We start from the raw sequence: 12777 nt of genomic DNA, 5'->3' as shown, positions 1-12777 counted from the left end.
TATTAACTTATAAAGACGTCGTCACCAGAGCCCAAGATATGAAGAACTGAACGGATTTTTATTTATTATTGTACACCGGAACAGTGCTACAAAGAGAAGGGTGGCTTTTACTAAGATGTACAACTAAAGAAAACTAGAGAGGGATTTTTTTTCTCAGCTCTTTCTTCTAAAGATTACAATGGCTTATATAGACAAAATAAAAAGACAGAAGGAATCGCCAAATAGTAAAGGGGTCCTAACATCTGGGTCTCTACACAGTGTATTAACTGTTACTGAACAGTTTTTCTACTGTTGGGTGGGCTCCGAGCAACAGTGTATCTTCTGTTGATTGGGCTCGTCTTCACGTAGTTATTTTCCTTGCATTTTTTCTTTATCAGGCTTTGATCCATGGTGTTTATTTGTTGCAGGAAATCTTTCGTGTCTTGTAGTTCAGTAGAGGACAACATATTGTTGGTTTCTGCCTGCTGCAATTCTCCAGCAATATCATCATTACTCGTTTCACTTCTCATTGAAGTGTCAGATTTATCTATCTGGGTGATAGCTTGAAGTAAATTTTTCCTTACTTCTTCTAGATAGTCCTGAATCATTTTTTCTTTATCTCCTTCTTGAAAGGAGAACCTCCTAGCTATATGTCTTACGGAGTTATCGTCAATAATTCCCTGCTGAGGAATTTGATTATATTCATTGATTTGTTCTCTAATGGTATCCAAAAGCTCCTGACCAATTAACTGTTTCGTTTTGGGATCTCGTTTCATCAACTTGTCCCAAAAATTAGTGTAATAGGTTCAGAAAAGACAAGGAATATGTTCCTCTATGAATCCTACTTTAGGAGTCCATTTGTGAATCCATGGTATGGAAAATTCAATGAAATATATATATGATCTATTCTTTCCAACCAACAGATATGATCTGCATGATATAACTTGTTCAAGTCTGGTGATACTTTGGTCCATTCTTTGTATAACCTGAGGAACGGTTCAGGTAGATTTTGAACAGTGGGACCATGGTTTGACCACAAATTTATAAACCAATTTGGTATTGGTTCTGCAAATATCTTTGCGCACACTTTTATAAACTCAGTGTGTTTATGTTTATCATTGTTATAATAAAGCACCTTATTAAATGCTTGGATATAATCCCAATATGTAAAATTCATCCGAGTATTGTTGAGACTTATCTGTCTCTCCTTCATAGAGGACATACCCCATTCTGCGACGGATATAACCTGTTTGGTAATGATTTTTGAGAAGTTATAAACTTTCTCATGTGGACTATACCTATACCGGAGAAGTGCTGAAGTTCTGCACTTCCTGTATTTATCAAAATCTCTTTGTAATATGACCGGGTTTTGTATGGTTCTCCTGGGAAATATAATTTGTTGACCAAGTACCTTTGGAATATCTTCTAAGGTTCATCCTCTCTCTGAAGATCAGAATTTTCTAAAAGAAATATTATTTCCTTTTTTTGTAATTTTTCATAGGATTTGATATCATAAGAATCCTCTTTTATGATGGAAGAAAAATTATCCTTTTGCTTCTGAGCAGCCAAGTATGCCTGCATGTGGCCGTATAACGGACTGTCTTTTGGAATAACTTCCAAATGAACCATTTGTCCTAAGCTGGATGAAGACTTTTCCTGGGAAGAAATATCGTTAATCATTCAGAGTAATATTCTTCATAATTAGTCAGATAATCGTCTGAGTAATATTCTAAAAGAATATGAGAGAAATCTTCATTTAAAATATCATCAATAATCTTTTTAATGATAAGATCTTTCATATCTCTGGGTGAAGTAAGAACCCTTAGTATAGTAACGAGAGTTTCTATCTTCTCTCTACTTTCTTCTTCTTATTATTTATAGTTTCATAACACATTATCAACACGAGACTCTACTGTCTCAAAGAGTGAAGGTTAATAAGGTATTTATTTATTCTTTTGCTTTTAATTTTAATGGTCAATCTTACGAAACTAGAGTTCGTTTCCCTTTATAGTTCGGGAAGGAACTACCTTTCATGGGTGTTGGATGCTGAAATCCACCTTTGTAACGACCTGTTCCCGTCATTATAGAAAAGCCAATGGGAAAAAAATTTGGGCCAGAAAACTTTTTCGTAGTAACTTGAGATTTCCCAACCTAGTCCAGATTTGGACAAAATCGGAGTCTATGAGGTCTAGAGAAATATGGAAGCAATTAGGTTATCTAGTTATGAATTCGATCACATGAGTAGATAGATAAGTCGTTAAGGAACCTGTACAACTTTACGAAATTGAATTCAGGCGAGTAAAACTCTCGGAATTGATATTAGCGTGAACGGGTATTTTCTGAGTGTCGTTGGTTGAAGGTGTGCTGTGAAATGGGGTCTTGAAATTATTATTTTTTCTCATTGTTCCGTGCAAGCCAATTTTGTGGGGATTTCTACCGCTATGGTGGGTCCACTGTAGCGGGGTGAGGACGCTGTGGCCGGGCAGATGCTACTTAAAGTAAAAAATAAACCCCAAAAATGTTTTATTCTGCAATTTTTGAACTTGAGAGCTAAGGAATGAACCTATGGATTTTCTTGACAATTTTCCACCACTCTTAAGGCTAAAGGTAAGATTTTCACTCCTTGAATCCATTTTTTGATCCGTAGAGTGTAATCTTATGGGTAATTATCAATGGGGAAGAGTTTTGATCTGAAAATTATGGTGGAAAAAGCCCTAATTTGGATATTGGGATCATGGGTATGATCTAGGGTTGATAGAATTGTTAGTAATTTGGGTAATTAGTCATTGTTTATTGATTTCCATTTCCTTATGATAGTTTGTAAAAGGGAAGAACCAAGTTTCTTAGGGGTTTCAAGCTTATTTCGAGGTAGGTGATTGTTGTGATTTTATGATTGTGTGATGTATGTTTGTTCTTACTTCATTATGATACATGTTTGTATGCGAATGTTGCGTTATTGATCACATTAATTGTAATGAGGATGTATGAATGATGAATGCCATGAATCATGACTTGATTGTATGATTATGATAATGTACTTTGTGATTGTGATTGTGGCTTGTTGAATGGATCGTGTGTTGCATTCTGACACACTAACTTGGATCGATTTCCACGTTCTGGCATAATTATGGGATCCATTGCCATATTCTGGCATAATCATTGGATCGAGTACACGTTCTAATACTGGATATAACCGTGATATTTGAGAATCAAGAAATTGTTCGTTGTTCGTAAAATGATGATGATATTGTATATGTTCGGTGTATGCATGTTATTGTATTATTGTCTTGACTTATGTATGTTGCACTTAGTGGGATAGTCGCGTGATCCTACCAGTACACTGTGGTTGTGTAGTGATACTGCACTTGCTCTTTTTTTTTGTTGAGTACATGACATCTTCAGGTGGCTATTGACAGACCTCGCTTAGAAGATCAGTGATCGTTCAAATTCAAGGGTGAGTCAGTTATTTTAGGCTGCCATGAGTTCTCTTTCTGTATATATCCACATTTCGGACTTAGACATTCTAGTTAGTTATTGGTAGATTACTTTGGCGTGGTAACCCTTATTGTTATACTTATGGATCTTGTTAGATGTTTTGGTATATTAACTTTCAGGTTCTAGGCGTATTTCTTCCACATTTATTTAGTTGTTAGACTATTGTTTTGGAGTTTATGAGAACTCCTTATTTCTTTCCTTAGCATTTAACTTACTTTCGTAACTAATGCCTTAGTGTTTTGTTTGAGTTGTTTCTTGAGTTGTAGTAAATGGTTCTCCCACCGGAGGGTTAGTGTGGGTGCCAATCACGATGGTCTGGGTCATGACAAAGCTTGTATCAGAGTCTAGGTTCGTTGATCTAGATGTACCCAAACGAGTCTAGTATAGTCTTACGAAACGGTACGGAGACGTCTGTACTTTTCTTTGATAGGCAAAAGGACTTTAGGAAATCTCTCTGTCTTCTCTTGTCTCCTTTTGTGCTATAAGTTGATTCCATTTGGTACCTGGCGATTCAAATTGGTATCTAACCTCATTCACTCTTCTGGCCGCAGATGGTTAACACTAGATTCAACGGCGTCAGGCCTGTACCTCTCGTCAATGCTCCAGTTGAGGAATCTGCAGCGAGAGGTAGCGATCGAGGTAGGGGTAGACAAAGAGCTAGGGGTAAATGCCGAGGAAGAGTGGCGCCTACTGGGGATAGAGAACTGATTGAAAAAGTTCCCAGAAATGAGGCCCCTCATGTGCATCATGAAGAGATAGAGGAGCATGTTGAGGTTGAAAATGTTGAGGAAGTTGGACAAGAGGAAGAGGTACATGCTGAAACTCCATGTATTCCTCCTTTGGACCCAGTGTTAGCTCAACAAATCATGTCATTCATGAAGGGATTGGTTGGTCCTGGAGTGCTTCCCTATGTTCAAGAAACTCAAGCTCCTACTAATCCCCTTGTTGCTTTCACTGCGCCCAAGGTGGTTGGGACTGGAGGTAATGATGTTTTCTTCCGTCCTTTGTTGGGTTCTGTTATGAGTGGTAATGAGCATGAAATGTTGACTAAGTTTTTGAAGCTAAAGCCTCCTGTATTTCTTTGTTCTTAGAGTGAGGATGTTTATGAGTTTATCTTAGACTGCTATGAGAGGCTTCATAAGTTGGGAATTGTCCATCATCATGGGATTGAGTTTGTGACCTTTCAACTTCAAGGTGAGGCAAAGCAGTGGTGGAGAGCTTATGTGGAGTGCAGATCTTCAACTTTACCCCCACTCTCTTGGACCCAGTTTCATGCTCTATTTTTAGAGAAATATGTGCCTAGGACTTTGAGAGATCATAAGAAGGATGAGTTTATGGCTTTGGAAGCAAAGTGGTATGTCTGTGGCTGCTTATGAGGCCAAGTTTCATGCCTTGTCTAGATATGCTACTCAATTGGTGACTACTGAGGAGGAGAGGATCCATTTATTTATTAGGGGACTAAACTCTGAGTTGCAGGTAATGTGTGTTCATATGACCTATGCAGGGAGGAGCTTTAATGAGGTAACTGACATTGTTAAGAAAGTGGAGGGGTGAGGCGAGATGGTCATGCTAAGGCATTGGCTAAAAAGGTCAACAACTCAGGTAACTTTTGAAGGTTTTTACTCCAGAGGGTCCGGAAGGCCAACGCTTTCAACCAAGCCAATTCGGTCCGCTATACCTACCTCTATAGGTAATTACTGAAGAACTCCACCTCATAATTTGATTCAGGATAGCTAGTGAGCCGCACCTTCGGCGGGCAGCAGGCCATCTTTTGATCGTACATGTTACAACTGTGGTGAACCAGGGCATATGAGGAGAGATTTTCCACACCCGTGCAAGATGGATTCCGCGCAACAACAGACTAGAGGAGCGGTACCCGCGAGAAATGGTAATAATGGTCGAGGGTGTCCACAAGGTGGGTGAGGAGGTAATCAGCGAGGTTGTGGGGGTAGAGGAAATGGTAATGCAGGTAGAGGTGCATCGCAACTAGGCAGGGACGTCGCCCATCAAGATGATAAGGCTCAATGTTATGCCTTTCCGGACAAGAATGAGGCAGAGGTGTCTGACGCAGTGATCACATATACTATTCTTGTTTGTGACTGAATGGCTAATGTGTTATTTGATCCAGGTTCTACTTATTCGTATGTATCCTTGTGATTTGCCTCAGAATTTTCTATGATTTGTGATATACTTAATGCCCTCATCCATGTTTCTACCCCTGTTGGAAAGTCTGTCATAGTCACCCATGTCTATCGTGCTTGTCCTATTTTATTTATGGGTTTTCAGACTTGGGCTGATTTAGTTAGTTTGGATATGACTGACTTTGATATAATCTTAGGCATGACTTGGTTGTCCCCCTATTATGATGTGCTTAATTGTAATACTAAGTCTGTAACTCTAGAAATTTCGGGAAGGGAAAAATTAGAGTGGGAAGAAGTGTACAAGCCTAAGCAAGCGAAGATCATATCTTGCATTCGGGCTAGTAAACTAGTAGGGCAGGGTTGTTTGGCTTATTTGGTTCATATTCGGGATGTTAAGGTTGAGTCTCCTTCTATTAAGTCTATTCATGTGGTGTCAAATTTAGAGAAGTGTTTCCTAATGATTTGCCTGGCATGCCTCCGAATAGAGATATAGATTTCTGCATTGATTTAGAACCTGGTACCTGCCCCATTTCTATCCCTCTGTATCGCATGGCTCCAACATAATTAAGAGAGCTTAAGGCTCAAATCCAAGAGCTTCTTGATAAAGGATTTATTCATCCTAGTGCTTCCCCATGGGGTGCTCCAATTTTGTTTGTTAAGAAAAAGGATGGTAGTATGAGAATGTGTATAGATTACCGGCAATTGAATAGGGTCACTATTTGAAACAAGTACCCTTAGCCTCGAATAGATGATTTTTTTGACCAATTGCAAGGTGCATCAGTTTTCTCCAAGATTGATCTAAGGTTTGGTTACCATCGATTAAAAATTAGGCTTGAGGATGCACCAAGACGACGTTTAGAACCCGCTATGGGCACTATGAGTTCCTAGTTATGTCTTTTGGTTTGACTAATGCACCTGGAACTTTCATGAGTTTGATGAATGGGGTGTTCAAGCCATTTCTTGTCTCGTTTGTTATAGTCTTTATTCATGACATTTGGTCTATTCGAAAAGTGAGGAAGAGCATGCCGACCATCTTCGTATTGTTCTCGGTGTTCTTGGAAAACAAAAGTTATATGCTAAATTTTCTAAGTGTGAATTTTCGTTAACTTCTGGTGCATTTTTGGGACATGTAGTTTCAAAAGAAGGGGTAATGGTAGATCCCCAAAAGATTGAGGCGGTTAATAATTGGGTTCGGCCTAGCTCTGTGACGGAAGTTAGGAGTTTTGTGGGGCTCGCTAGCTACTATTGTTGATTTGTGAAGAACTTTGCTTTTATTGCCACTCCCTTGACTAATTTGACCAAAAAGGAGATACCATTTGAATGGATTGAAAAATGTGAGGAGAGCTTTCAAAATCTCAAGACTCTTTTGACCACCGCACCTATTCTAGCACTACCGGTTGAAGGTAAAGATTTTATTGTTTACTGTGATGCTTCACATTCTGGTTTGGGTGTTGTGTTGATGCAAAATAAGAATGTTATAGCTTATGCATCACATCAATTGAAGGTGCATGAGAGGAATTACCCAACCCATGATTTGGAGTTGGCAACGATAGTATTTGCTCTTAAGATCTGGCGACATTACCTTTATGGCATTAAGTGTGAGGTGTCTATTGATCATCATAGTTTGCAGCATGTGTTCTCTTAAAAGGATCTGAATTTGAGATAATGAAGGTGGATGGAGTTACTCAGAGATTATGATGTGACCATTCAATACCATCTGGGTTAGGCTAATGTGGTGGCAAACAATTTGAGTCGAAAAGCAATGAGTATGGGTAGTTTAGCTTGCTTGAGTGTATCCAAGCGACCCTTGGCTAAGGAAATTCAGACCTTGGAGTCTAAGTTCATGCACTTGGGCATCTCAGAAAGAGGTGGGGGTGTTATCTTGCATTGAAGTGAGGGCCACATTCATTGAAGAGATCAAGGCCAAACAATTTAAGAATGAAAATTTGAATGAACTTAAGAAAAAGACCGTGATGGGTAAGGCACACGAGACCACTCTTGATGTGGAAGGTGTGCTCCATTTTAAAGGAAGGATTTGTGTTCCACGAGTTGATGACTTGATTCAGAAATTGTTAGTAGAATCACATGGTTCGCGATATTCCATTCATCCGGGTGTGACCAAGATGTACCGAGATTTGAAGCGAATTTATTGATGGCCGGGCATGAAGAAGGATATAGCGGAGTTTGTGGCTAAGTGTCAAAATTGCAACAAGTGAAGTATGAACACCAAAGTCCTATCGGTTTGCTTCAAAGAATGCCAATTCTGGAATGGAAGTGGGAGAGGATAGACATGGATTTTCTGGTTGGTCTTCGCAAGACTTTAGGAAAGTTTGATTCTCTTTGGGTAGTGGTTGATAGATTGACTAAGTCAGCCTATTTTATTCCGGTAAGAATAGATTATAATGTTGAACAATTGGCTAAGGTTTATGTGAACGAGATAGTGAGGTTGCATGGGGTTCCCCTTTCTATCATCTCAGACCGCAGTACGCAGTTCACCTCCAAGTTTCGAAGGAAATTACATGATGAATTGGGCACACAACTCACTTTTAGTACCGCTTTTCATCCAGAGACAGACGGGCAATCGCAGAGGACTATTCAAGTGTTAGAAGACATGTTGGGCATGTGTGATTGATTTTGGAGGGCATTGGGACAAGTTCTTACCCTTGTGTGAATTCTCCTATAATATTAGTTATCACTCCAGCATAGATATGGAACCATTTGAGGTATTATATGGGAGGGGATGTAGATCACCTATAGGATGGTTCGAGGCTGGAGATGTGAAACCTTTTAGGGTTGATTTAGTGAAGGATGCTCAAGATAAGGTGATGAGCATCCAAACTAAACTCTTAGCATCCCAGAGTAGACAGAAGAAGTATGCAAATCATAAGGTAAGAAACATGACATTTCAGATTGGTGAGAATATTCTTCTTAAGGTGTCACCCATGAAAGGGGTGATGAGATTTGGCAAGAAGGGCAAGCTTAGTCCTTGTTACATCGGTCCCTTTGAGCTTCTTGAATGTGTAGCGCCAGTGGCTTATAGATTGGGTTTACCTCCTAACCTATCGGGAGTTTATTCGATATTTCATGTGTCCATGTTGAAGAGATATCATGGTGACGGGGATTATATCATTAAGTAGAGATCAATTGTTTTAGATAAAACCTCCAATAGAGGAGGAACAGGTTGCAATTCTTGATCGTGATGTGCGTAAGTTGAGGACCAAGGAAATTAAGTGCATGAAGGTTCATTGGAAGCATCATCCAGTTGAGGAAGCTACTTGGTAAACCGATAGGGACATGCGAGATAAGTATCCCCAATTGTTCGTTGATTAAGGTACTACTCCATTCTTTCTTTAGCCTGTTTTTCCTAAGTTTGTCACTCGGGGACGAGTGATGGGTAAATTGGTATCTATTGTAACGACCTGTTCCTGTCGTTAAAGAAAAGCCAACGGGGAAATTTTTTGGGCCGAAAATTTATTTCGTAGTAACCTGAGATTTCCCAACCTAGTCCAATTTGGACAAAATCGAAGGTTGTGAGGTCTAGCGGAATCTGTTAGCAATTGGGTGATCTAATTATGAATTTGATCACATGAGTAGATAGATAAGTCATTAAGGAACCCGTACGACTTTACGGAATTGAATGCGGGCGAGTAAAACTCCCACGAATTGATCTTATCATGAACATGTATTTTCTGAGTGCTATTGGTTAAACGTGTGTTGTGAAATGGAGTCTTTGAATTATTATTTTTGCCCACTGTTACATGCAAGCCGCTTTGGCGGAGATTCTGCCGCAAGGGTGGGGCCTCTGTAGCGGGGTGAGGCCGCCGTGCTGGGGTAGACACAACTTAAAGTCGAAAATAAACCCCAAAAATGTTTTATTCTGTAATTTTCGAACTTGAGAGCTAAGGAATGAACCAAAGGCTTTTCTTGACAGTTTTCCACCACTCTTAAGGCTAAAGGTAAGATTTTCACTCCCCGAATCCATTTATTGATCTGTAAAATGTAATCTAATGGGCAATTATCGATGGGGAAGAGTTTTGATCTGAGAATTATGGAGGAAAAGGCCCTAATTTGGATATTGGGAGCATGGGTATGATCTAGGGTTGATAGAATTGTTAGTAATTCGGGTAATTCGTGATTGTTTATTGATATCTGTGTTATTATAATTATTTGTAGACCAAGAACAAGCGGAACGAATCCGGAAAAGGAAGAACAAAGTTTCTTAGGGGTTTCAAGCTTGTTTCAAGGTAGGTGATGGTTGTGATTCCATGACTGTGTGATGTATGTTTGTTCTTGCTTCATTATGATACATGTATGTATGCGAATGTTGCGTTATTAATCAAATTAATTGTAATGAGGATATATGAATGATGAATGCCGTGAATCAAAACTTGATTTTATGATTATGAGAATGTACTTTGTGATTGTGATTGTGGCTTGTTGAATGGATCGGGTGTTGCGTTTCGACACACTAAGTTGGATCGGTTGCCACATTTCGACATAATTATGGGATCGGTTTCCACGTTCCGGCATAATCATTGGATCGAGTACCATGTTCCAGTATGCTAACAGTTTCAGATTGGGTTACATGAGAGTACCAATGATTTGATATAACTGTGATATTTGAGAATCGTGAAATTATTTGTTGTTCATAAAATGATGATGATATTGTATATGTTCGGTGTATGCATGTTACTGTATTGTTGTCTTGACTTATGTATGTTGCACTTAGTGAGATAGATACGTGATCCTACTAGTACAATATGTTGTGTACTGATACTGCAGTTGCTCTTTCTTTGTTCAGTACAGGGCATCTTCAGGCAGCTATGGACAGACCTCGCTTAGAAGATCAGTGATTGTTTGAATTCAAGGGTAAGCCAGTTCTTCTGGGCTGCCATGAATTCTCTTTCTGTCTATGTCCACATTTCGGACTTAGACTTTCTAGTTAGTTATTAATACATTAGTTTGGGGTTGTAACCCTTCTTGTTAGACATATGGATCTTGTTAGATGTTTTGGTACATTGAATTTTAGGTTCTAGGCGTATTTCTTCCGCATTTGTTTAGTTGTTATACTATTGTTTTGGAGTTTATGGGAACTCCCTATTTCTTTCCTTGGCATTTAACTTTCTTTCGTAAGTTAAATGCCTTAGTATTTTGGTTGAGTTGTTATGTAACGACACGAAAAATGATAGATTGAACTAGAGCCTTATCGTTTGGGTTAGTGTGACTTTAGGTTGATGTCTAGGTTGTTTTAGAACCTAAGTAGGGCAAGGTTGAAGCCTAGGGTGCAAGTAGGGGCCTTGACTAGCAAGATTGAGCGAAAGAAACCTTGTTCTTTGAGGGTCTATTTAGCGATGGGAGTACCTGATCATCCAAGGGATTGGGTGAGTCGCCCTTGTGCTCTTGTGATCGCCTAGTGGACTGCCCATTTGGCCTAGGTGCTGGACCAAAGGGCGAGCTAAGTGGTAGCTCGCAAAGCTGGTTGGCGTATCGCCCATTGCCCCCCTCCAATTGCCCAATGACCAGCCCATTTAGTGAGCTCACTAGAACAAAGGGCGAGCCAACGGTGCACTTGGCGAGCCCAAGTGTCCAAAGGGCGAGCTTGGACGGGCAAGGGCAAAAATTTTAAGTTACAACTTTAAGGGTCCTTAGTCCTTTTCCAAAGTTAAGTCTGTATTATTCAATTCCTTTGGTAGCAACTATAAGACCTTTTTATGACCTATATCCTTTCATTTAAGCCACTCCAAATTGAATCAAAAGAAATACACCTTCTCTCAAATATTTCTCTCTCTAGAAGTTCCCAAAAAAGAAGAAGAATAAGAAGAAGTGGGAGCTAGGGTTTGGATTCAAGGTGGTTTCTTCATCAAATTTCTTGGGGAATCTTAGATAAAGTATGGTGATCCTTCATCTAGTGTTAGCTTTCACCCTAGAGTCAATTTTAAAGAAGTTTCCAAAGTTTTCGAGCTCATGAAAAACGAAAGGCTTTCACTCAATCTGATGGGTTCTTTCATCAAACATTCTCAAACAATAAATTATGATTATATTGATATTTAATTGAGGATTTAAGATTAAAAAGCACTATGAATGTAACGACCCTAGAAACAAACTAGAGTAACTAGATCCTAACGTGGGTTCGTTTGTGATCGTCTTGAGTGTTGATGGTATTTCGTTTGGCCAAGATGCATGGTTAAGGTATTTTTTTAAAATGGTATTTTAGAATTCATTCTTCATATTTCTCAAAAACAAAACCCTTTTCTCCTAAACGTTCTCTCTAGAACTCCATTAAAGGTCAAGGTCCAAAATCAAGCTAGGGTTGAATGTTTCAAGTGTTTTCTTCTCAATATTCGTGGGATTCATGAAGGTTAAGGTATGGGGACCTTTATCCTTGATTATTCTTCCTTTCAAGGAGCTCAATCCAAATGATTTCAAAGTTCTTCCAAAAACATAAAAACCCAAATTTCGACTCTAAGCATAGGTTCTTGCATTAAATGATTTTTAATGATGATTTATGTTATTATTGATGTTTGTTGATGGTTTTTAAGAAAGAAAATTCCATGAACCCATATCTTTCCAAGTTTCCTAAATTTCACCATAAAGTGGGTATATTGATTTTGATTCGATGATAATAAAATTATGTTTAGATTGTTGTGGGCTGTTGATTTATGCCATTAACTATATCTAATTGTGTGGAATTGTTAGTGATTTGAATAATTGGGTTCATAACCATGAATGGGCATTTTGTAAATTAATCTTCATGATGATTATTGAATTTTGTTTAGATTGAATTGTTTTATTGGTTTCTATTGTTATCTACACCTATCTTATGGTGAATTGTGGTAGAATTTAGTAAAGGTGATTACGGCTTTGGAAAATGGTATGTTGACCTAACTTCATTGTTAATGTAAAGTTGATTTAGGATTGTGATAGATTGATGTGTGATCCACTTATAGTGGAGGTGTTTACTTATTGAATGTATTATGATCATTGCCTTAAAGGTATTATATGAATAACTGAGTATTACCATGATATTGTGTTGTGAATGTGATGTGAAAGAGTTGAATGAGAATCTAATAAAGTAAAGGTAATTATGTTGTAAATGCAAGGGTGTTGTAATTGAAAGCATGTTCTCTCTTAACACTTACGAATGAAGATGATGGAATGTGAA

Source organism: Solanum verrucosum, unplaced genomic scaffold (assembly GCF_900185275.1).
Source record: "Solanum verrucosum unplaced genomic scaffold, falcon-dt-bn FXZP01000143.1, whole genome shotgun sequence".
NCBI lineage: Eukaryota > Viridiplantae > Streptophyta > Magnoliopsida > Solanales > Solanaceae > Solanum > Solanum verrucosum.
The sequence above is the reverse complement of the archived record's forward strand: the minus strand, read 5'-3'. Positions refer to the sequence as shown.